Here is a 9,844-nt window from a genome sequence, read left to right on the forward strand (position 1 = left end):
GTTTTTTCATTCTTTGACAGCAGATAAAATCACTTGGAATCTCCATTAGTTCCCTTGGAGGAAAGTTATACATAGTTCTGTCATTCGTCCGTTCTTGTTATTAATGGGTATTAGAGGTGTTCAACCGTATGTTCCATTGAGGGTTCTACGTCAGCTAGGCAGGCGTCAAATAATTTCCATAGCGGAAAATATGACTGAGTTTGTATTTGAGGTCAGACCAGAGATTCCACTTCCAAAAGATTTGACCCAACAGATTTGGGAGGGTTGTCGTATTATGGGGATCGAAACGATGGTCATAGAGCATGAGAAAGGGAAGTGCACCCAGATTTCCGCGAATGGTTTGAAGAACAGTCGAGTCCGCCAGTCAGACCAGAAAGATTGGTTAGGGGACCTATAGATCAGGAAGTTGCAATCAGGATAGGAATTGAGAGAGCCATGCGAGAACATCATGAGGCCAACCAAGCTTTGAGAGCAGAATTAGAGCATGGCAGGGCAAAAATAGACGAACAACAAAGGGAATTTACTGAAGAGAAAGCTAAGTTAGCAGATATTGAGGTTGCACTTCGGGGACAAATCAAGCTTGCTACCACTAGGGGTCACACGTTGTAGAACTTGCCGCATCTCGCCGACAACAACTTCAAGAAGTTGAAAAGAATATATAAGAAGAATTTGATCGAGAGAGATCTCAGTGAATTCGTGAAAGAGGAATATTGCGAGAACAGTTGGAGGTTGCTTCTGCTCTTGAACAACGTACAAGAGAGATGGTTGATTTCCAAGATCAACAGGCCCAGGAATGGGATCAGGCTTTTAGTTTCCTTCGAGGGAAGGTCCGCAGTGTAGCACAAGATTCTGCCAGAATGGGTTTGGATTATCAGCAGTTGGATCGTGAGGACTTTTTGGCACAAGTACCAGCTTTTGCACAGCGTCTCACTACTTCATTGGAGGACATATATTTGAGTTTGGGAGGACGCATTAAACCGAAGTCTCCTTGAAGGGATAATTGTTTTCTTTTAAAACTTCTTGTTTAGATATTATGTCTTTTAGTTTTCAGATGTCAGTTAGTAGGTTTTATTTTAAGAGTTGGGTCAGTTATTTTGTCGTATTTATATTATAGAATGTAATGAAGTTGACTGTTTATTTCTATATATATTACATATGTTTTACTTCACTTACTTTAAATATTTTATTCAATAATAAAAAAAAAGACAACAATTTTGCTAAATTCCTCTGGAACTACACAAGATCTGATTCATGTCCTGCCAAGATACGTAGGCAACCCTCCAAAGGGTTCGATCATAACTTATGAAAATATGCCTAGAAAAGCCGGGATGAAATACAAAGCTTCCATGATAGGTTGGGAAATGCATATAGAAACATGACATATAACGTGGCATTGCAATATACTAAATATATAACACTCACCCGTTAATTACTTGATCACAGAAATATAAAATAATTGGTGGTTGGTTTATGGTTTAAATTGGCATCACATCCGTATAACACCAGATACAAGGGTAAAAGAAGAATGACCCGCAGAGAAGGTATAGGGTCTGATAGTGAAGAAGACCAGAATCAGTTGATTTCGCAGGAAGTAGCATCAATGGAAGAAATAAAGTCATTAAAACAATAGATGGCGGAGATGCACCAAGTTTGGTTGAATGGACAAGCCCCACTTTCTTCAATCCCTGGACTTTCGACTTCGAATGATCCGAATTCTCACCCAGCTCAAACTAATGATCCATTTTACCCACCAGGATTTGGCCCATTTGCTAATATGTCTGGAGTTGCTGGTACTTCTACCATTCTCCCACCAAATCCGTCTGTCGCAAATAGCCCATTTTTTACTTCTGTAGCACCAGCTACTGCGGGTACTTAACTGACAGTACCGAAGAATACAGGGAAACCAAGTCATGATATGTTATAACCTCCTGAAGTGACATTCAAATCCCAAAATCCATCTTATCATGTTCATCAACACAATACTCCTATCGTGATTGAGAAGATTGCAAAGAATGAGGAACATGAGGAGATGGCTAGAAAAGTTAGAAGCCTAGAGCAGAGCATGAGAAATATGCAAGGATTAGGTGGACCAAAAAGTGTTTCATACAAGGATTTATGTATGTTTCCTGATGTCCATTTGCTGATAGGGTTCAAAATGCCAAAATTTGACAAATATGAAGGACACGGCGATCCTGTAGCTCATTTGAAAAAGTTTTACAATCAATTAAGGGGAGCAGGAGGGAAGGAAGAATTATTGATGGCTTAATTTGGAGAAAGCCTTACAGGGATAACTTCTGAATAGTTCATCGATCAAGACATTTTCCGTTGGCATGTATGGGATGACATGGCTCGATATTTCATTCCACAATTTCAATATAACATTGAGATAGTGCCAGATCGCACTACGCTTGCCAATATGAGAAAAAAAATGATCGAAATTTTTCGAGAGTATGCCGTCACATGGAGAGAACAGGCTTCAAGAGTCAGACCATAGATAAAAAAATCTGAAATAATTGATATTTTTTTACAAGCACAAGAACCTGATTATTTCCATCATTTGCTCTCTACTATTGAAAGCATATTTGTCGAAGTTATCAAAGTTGGAGAGATGGTAGAAAATAAAATCAAGTCAGGAAAGATCGTCAGCCATGCCACTTTGAAAGCAACAACACAGGTAATTCAAAGTGGTGCAGAAAGTTTCGGGGGAAAGAAAAGAAAAGAGGATGTAGCAACTGTTGTGACAGGTCCACGACAAAATTGGAGAGGTACGCGTCAACCATACGCACAGAATCCATTATATTTCATTCCATCTCCCTAATATCCTATTTACAATGCACAATCATATGCTCGAGCTCCTTCTTACCCACAGTGGCGTGCACCAGCAATCCAAAATCATCCAATGGCCCTGCAAGTTCAAAGAGGCCCTACGAGGTCTAATTTTTAGCCTAGAGTAGAATTCACAAGGGATAACATGGTAAAAAATAATTTCACTCCTATTGAAATATCTTACACCAGTTTATTTCATAGGCTGAGAAAAATGAATGTTCTAAACCCAACTGAGCGAAGGCTCCCGAATCCTCCTCCGAAGAACTTGGAATATTCTAGAAGATGTGAATACTGTTTTGATGCCCTAGGGCACGACATAGAGAAATGTTGGTATATGAGAAGAGTCATTCAAGAGTTGATTAATACCCAACAGATTATGGTAGAAAGTCTAGACGCTCTAAATATCAATCAAAATCTGCTGTCAGATCATAACGAAACAAACATGCTCGAAGTGATACTTATTGGTGAAGATACTACGATGTCCTTTAAGCTGATTATTAAAATTAAAACTGATTCGAAAAAATCAGCAAATGTTGTAGATTTGACAAAGGAAAAGCTGAATTATCGAATGCTCCCTTGGTGATGGGGAAAGCGATTTCAGAAATATTGGGTCAAGTCAAAGAAAGCCGAAACCCATTTTTCCCAGAAGATTCAATAAGTCTCTTTTAATCATAAAAGGAGCTCCCATATCTTCTATTGTTATTAAACCAATGTCACAGTTGCCTATGGTTGATATCAAGGCTGTCCCTTGGAATTATGATAGCATTGTGGTGATGCACAAGGGGAAAAAAGTGACTGAATATGTACATAAAGTAGGGGGATTAACTCGATCTGGAAGATGTTATGCTCCAGTAGAGTTAAGAAAGAATAAACAAGGCGGTGAAGAACGAATGACAGTTAAGAAGCCTGTCACTGATGAAGAAGCTAAAGAATTCTTAAAGAAAATAGAATTGCCAGAATATTCTGTTGTGGAACAGTTGAAGAAGATACCAGCACAGATTTCTTTGTGTCTTTATTGATACATTCAGAGGAACACCGCAAGGCTATAATGAAGATTCTTAACGAAGCATGTGTTCCCAATGAGATTAGAGTGAATCAGCTGAAAAAATTTGTTGGAAGAATCCTTGAAGCAAATAAAATTACTTTCTCAGACGATGAATTACCTATGGCAGGTACTGAGCATAACAAAGGTTTGTACATTTCTGTGAAATATGAGAATTTCGTCTCACTCGTGTTAATTGATAGAGGATCAGGCGCTAACATTTGTCCTATGTCAACTTTGTATAAGTTGAATGAATGTGGAGAGAATTCGACCTAACAATGTATGCGTCAAGGGTTTTGACGGATAAAAAACTGATGCCCTCGGTGAAATAGAACTTATATTGATAATCGGGCCTGTGGATTTTGCTATAAATTTCTAAGAGCTGAACATTGATGCTTCATATAATATGTTATTGAGAAGGCCATGGATTTATAGGACTAAAGCAGTCGTATCAATGTTGCATCAAATGGTCAAATTCGAATATGACAGGTAAGAGATAGTTGTTCATGGTGAAAGAGACTTATCTATGTATAAAGACTACTATGTTTCTTCCATCGAAGCCGATACTGCCAATGTGTTAATTCATCAAGCTTCTGAGGTAGTGGCTGTTGAGCGTATCCTCGAGGGGAATCTCATCGCAAGACCACAATTATCCTCTGCATCTGTTATGGTAGTGAATAAAATGTTGAAGCATGGTTTCGAACCAGGAAAAGGTCTAGGGATGTTTTTACAAGGCATAGTTCATCCGGTAAACCTCTATGAGAACTTTGGTACTTTGGGTTTGGGATACGAGCCTATTGCTGAAGATATAAATAAGGCTAAAAAGCGTAATAAAGAGTCATGGTCACTTACCAAGCCGATACCGCCACTTTACGAGTCTTTTAGCAAATTCAGTGATGTCGGATCCTCCAAGTTACCTGCTGCGGAATCAATGAATGATGATGGTACAGAGTTGATTGACCTTTTACAGAATATGTTCATTGAAGCTGATATGGTTGAAATCGGGGAAGGTACCAGCACTGTAGATGTGCAGTTTGTCGGCCCTGATGTCCAGCTTAACAATTGGGAGGCCACTCCTCTCCCTATTATGAAGGATTCTTGGTAGTTTATTTGCTTTTCTTACAATCTTAGTAGCTTGTATTTCTTTCTGTAATTTGAATAATTTTAGGATTGTAATTCAGACCTTTACCTTGGTATTTTAGGTTAAAACTCTTTCTAGCTTTGTTTTTTATAAAGTGCAGTCTCCTTTTATTTTATTTTGGGTCTGATGTTTATTTATTTATTCTTCTATCATACAGTTCTTTCTATGCCGATTCTAATGATATAACATGCATGAAGATTTGTCAACCAGATTTAAAAACCCAATCTAATTATGAAATAATGAATAAAGAAGTTGAATACGATGAAGGAGAAACATTTGAGGATATAAGCAAGGATTTCAAACAGTTTGAGAATAAGACAAATCCCAATTTAGAAGAAACTAAGGCGATCAATTTAGAAGATCATGAAAATATTAGGGAGACTAAGATAAGTGTTCAACCACAACAAAAAAAAGCTATAATTGAAGCTTTCCATGAGTATAAAGAGATCTTCGCATGGTCTTATGATGATATGCCCGGTTTGAGCACTAAGTTGGTAGTTCAAAAGTTGCCAATTGATCCTGTTTTTCCTCCTATCAAGCAAAATATAAGAAAGCTCAAAATTGACATGAGTGTAAAGATAAAAAAGGAAATCATGAAGCAACTCGAGGCTAAAGTCATTCGAGTGGCCCAATATCCTACTTGGTTAGCAAATATTGTCCCTGTTCCAAAGAAGGATGGCAAAGTTTGGATGTGTGCTGATTATCGTGATCTAAATAAAACAAGTTTGAAAGATAATTTTCCACTTCCCAATATCCATATTTTGTTGGATAATTGTGCTAAACATGATCTGTCTTCTTTTGTGGATTGTTATGCGGGGTATCACCAGATAATTACGGATCCAGAAGATGCAGAAAAAATATCATTTATTACTCCATGAGAGACATATTGTTATCGATTCATGCCTTTCAGACTAAAGAATGCTATGGCAACTTATATGAGGGCAATGACCATAATGTTTCATGACATGATGCACAAAGAGATTGAAGTTTATGTGGATGACGTGATCATTAAGTCAAGAGAGCAGGCTGACCATGTCAAAGATCTGAGAAAATTCTTTGAAAGGCTTCAAAGGTATAATCTCAAACTTAACCCAGCAAAATGTGTATTCGGAGTTTCGTCAGGAAAGCTTTTGTGTTTTACAGTCAGTCGACGTGGTATTGAGTCAGATCCTTCAAAAATAAAAGTTATCCAAAATTTACCTCCACTAAAAAATAAAATGGAGATGATGAGTTTACTTGGAAGGTTGAATTATATCAGTAGATTCATTGCTCAGCTTACGACAACCTGCGAGCCAATATTCAAGTTGTTGAAGAAAAATGTTAAAGTTGAATGGACTGAAGAATGTCATGAGGCATTTGTACAGAATTAAGAGAAACTTGTCGAATCCGCCTATTTTGGTTCCTCCAAAGTCAGGCAGACCCTTGATATTGTACATGTCTATTTTAGATAATTCTTTTGGCTGTGTATTGGGTCAACATGATGTCACAGGAAGAAAAGAACAAGCCATCTACTACCTCAGCAAAAAGTTTACCACTTATGAGGCTAAGTACACTCTTCTTCAGAAGACGTGCTGCGCCTTAACTTGGGTAGCCCAAAAGCTGAAACATTACTTGTCATCTTATACTACTTATCTCATCTCTCGTATGGATCCTTTAAAGCATATTTTTCAGAAGCCTATGCCCATAGGCAGGCTCGCGAAATGGTAGATGTTTCTTACAGAGTTTGATATTATTTATGTGACACGAACTGCGATGAAAGCTCAAGCTTTGGCAGATCATTTGGCTGCAAATCCTATTGATGGAGAGTTTGAGCCATTGAAGACTTCTTTTCTAGATGAAGAGGTATTGTATGTTGATGAAGTTATTTTTTATGATTGTCATTCAGGCTGAAAGTTGTTCTTTGATGGAGCCGCTAATGTAAAAGTAGTGGAGATAAAAGCAGTTCTTATTTCTGAATCAGGATAATATTATCCTATAACAGCTTAGCTTCGATTCTATTGTACCAATAATATGGCAGAATACGAAGCTTGCATTTTGGGATTGAGATTAGCCATTGACATGGGGATTCAAGAACTGTTGGTGTTGGGAGATTCAGATTTATTAGTCCACCAAATCCAAGGAGATTGGGAGACTCGTGATTCAAAACTCCTACCGTATAGAGGTTGTTTGCAAGATCTTTGTCAACGATTTGTATCGGTAAAGTTCAAACACATTCTCAGAACTCATAATGAGATTGTTGATGCTTTGGCGACCTTATCTTCGATACTTCAACATCTTGACAAAACTTATATTGACCCTTTCCATATACAGATTCATGATCAACATGCATATTGTAATGTGGCTGAAAAAGAACTTGATGTGGAGCCGTGATTATATGATATGAAAGAATATATTCAGACTGGGAAATATCCTATACATGCTGATGGTAATCAAAAGAGAACCATTCGAGGTTTATCTAGTGGATTTTTCCTAAGTGGAGGAATCTTGTATAAGAGGACTCCTGATTTCGGACTTCTAAGGTGAGTAGATGCTAAAGAAGCTTCAAAAATCATGGCTGAAGTACATTCTGGGATTTGTGGACCACGCATGAGTGGGTATGTTTTGGCAAAGAAAATACTCCGAGCAGGCTATTACTGGCTCACCATAGAGCGAGATTCCATCAATTTTGTTCATAAATGTCATGAATGCCAGGTACACGGAGACTTGATACATTCTCCTCCATCTGAATTGCATACAATGACTACTCCATGGCCTTTTGTGGCTTGGGAATGGACATAATTGGAACAATTGAACCAAAGGCCTCGAATGGACATAGGTTTATCTTAGTAGCCATTGATTATTTCACGAAGTGGGTAGAAGCATCGACTTTTAAGTCAGTGACAAAGAAAGTTATGGTTGATTTTATTCACTCCAACATCATTTGTTGGTTCGGCATTCCAAAGATAATTGTCACGGATAATGCTGCGAATCTCAATAGACATCTGATGCAAGAAGTATGCCAACAATTTAAGATTATGCATTGAAATTCAAATCCTTATCGTCCCAAGGCGAATGGAGCTGTAGAAGCTGCCAACAAGAATTTAAAGAAAATACTTCGTAAGATGGTACAGGGTTCCCATCAATGGCATAAAAAGTTACCTTTTGCTTTGTTGGGTTATCGTACTACAGTTCGAACTTCAATTGGTGAACTCCTTACTTGTTAGTGTACGGAACTGAAGCAGTTATACCTGCAGAAATTGAAATTCCATCTCTTCGAGTAGTTGTAGAAGCTGAAATTGATTATGACTAATGGGTCAAGACTCTTTTGGAGCAATTAAGATTGATTGATAAGAAAAGATTAACATCAGTATGTCATGGGCAACTATATCATAAGAGAATGGCACGAGCATATAACAAAGAGGTACGTCACAGATATTTTGAAGTTGGTCAATTAGTACTAAGACACATCCTACCCCATCAGATTGAAACTAAAGACAAATTTTCTCCTAATTGGCATGGACCATTCATCGTGAAGAAAGTGTTACCTAATGGTGCGTTATATCAGACTGATGTAGAAGGCAAAATGGAAGGAATGTCGGTCAATGCTGATGCAGTTAAAAGATATTATGTATGATATTCATGTACAATTATGTTATGAATGTTTTGTACTTACATTTTGAAAGATTTGAAATAATGAAGGCATTTTGTTCTACCATCTGAATAATATATCAACCTTTGCTTACCCTTTTGAGCTTTTAGTTTTCTTCATACCCTTCTTTTGGAATCAAATTAAAGTTAGAAAAAAAAAATTTGAAAAAAGAAGAAGAAATCAATCAAAAATTCAAAATCAAACAAAAGAATAATGTTTCCTGAAATACGTTGGACCTGATTCTTGCTATGACAAGAGACGTAGGCAGCCCTACTCTGGAGTTCGGTCTAACCAAAAGAAAATTCAAATTACCCAGAATGAAATGAAACTGGGGCAAAAATTTATTTTCTTAAAAGAATCGATTCCAAAAGTTCTATGTTTCACCCAATGTTATATAAATTTTTTGAGACTCATGCCGACCTTTCTTTCTAACCTTATCCAAAAGTCAAGTTACAACCAAAGAAAGACCTTCGGATCAATTTTTGAGAATGTCAAGGCTAAACATGTTATGAGTGCATAATATTTCATATTTTGAGTGTTTATTTAAAAAAATAAAAAAATAAAAAATGAGAGAGTCTTATTGATGAAAACTCTTTCGGGCACCATAAGACGACTGTGAGCTGAGACATAAGTGAAAAGGAGATAGGTTCGTTGGCAAAAATCCATTGAGGTGCCACTGGCCGAAAAAAAGTTGTTATCAAGAAGGAACAAGTTCAAGATTGGCTTAATTTCAAGATCAATAAGTGGACAAAAGTTGTAATGATTAGTATGGGTAGATCTGGTTATTTGATTCAAAATACATGTCATAATCACCAGAATCGATTTCCACATTCAGATAAGTTTTCTCTTTGTTTTGAAAAAGAGATGCCTATTGTCTTTTTTTTTTGTTTTATTTCAATTTTTGATTTTTTGTGTCCTTGTCATCAAACGAAAATTTTTTGTTGTCTTTTGAGTCAAATTCAAGTCAGGTCGAGTGAGAAAGGACTCCAAACTCGCTACCAACTCCTTTAAGGGTACAAAGCAAAACAAAGGATCGATGCACAGAGATAACATTTCAAAGTAAAAGTAAAGTACTCAAGATGATTGTGATTTGACCATTTTAAACTCGTGAAAATCTAAGAGATGTATTGGAAGCTAAACTCAGAAGCATCATATAACATAAATATGATTCGAGTTGAGGATCTCAGTAGTTAGATTTCTGAGTAAG

General features: G+C 37.1%; 1 pseudogene; it reads left to right on the forward strand.

Moving 5' to 3' along the window:
• Window positions 1-2,608: 2,608 nt before the first annotated feature.
• LOC107861351 lies at window positions 2,609-8,622 on the forward strand (annotated as a pseudogene).
• The last annotated feature ends 1,222 nt before the right edge of the window (window positions 8,623-9,844 follow it).

The sequence above is a fragment of the Capsicum annuum genome, chromosome 11, assembly GCF_002878395.1.
Source record: "Capsicum annuum cultivar UCD-10X-F1 chromosome 11, UCD10Xv1.1, whole genome shotgun sequence".
NCBI classification, from domain to species: Eukaryota; Viridiplantae; Streptophyta; class Magnoliopsida; order Solanales; family Solanaceae; genus Capsicum; species Capsicum annuum.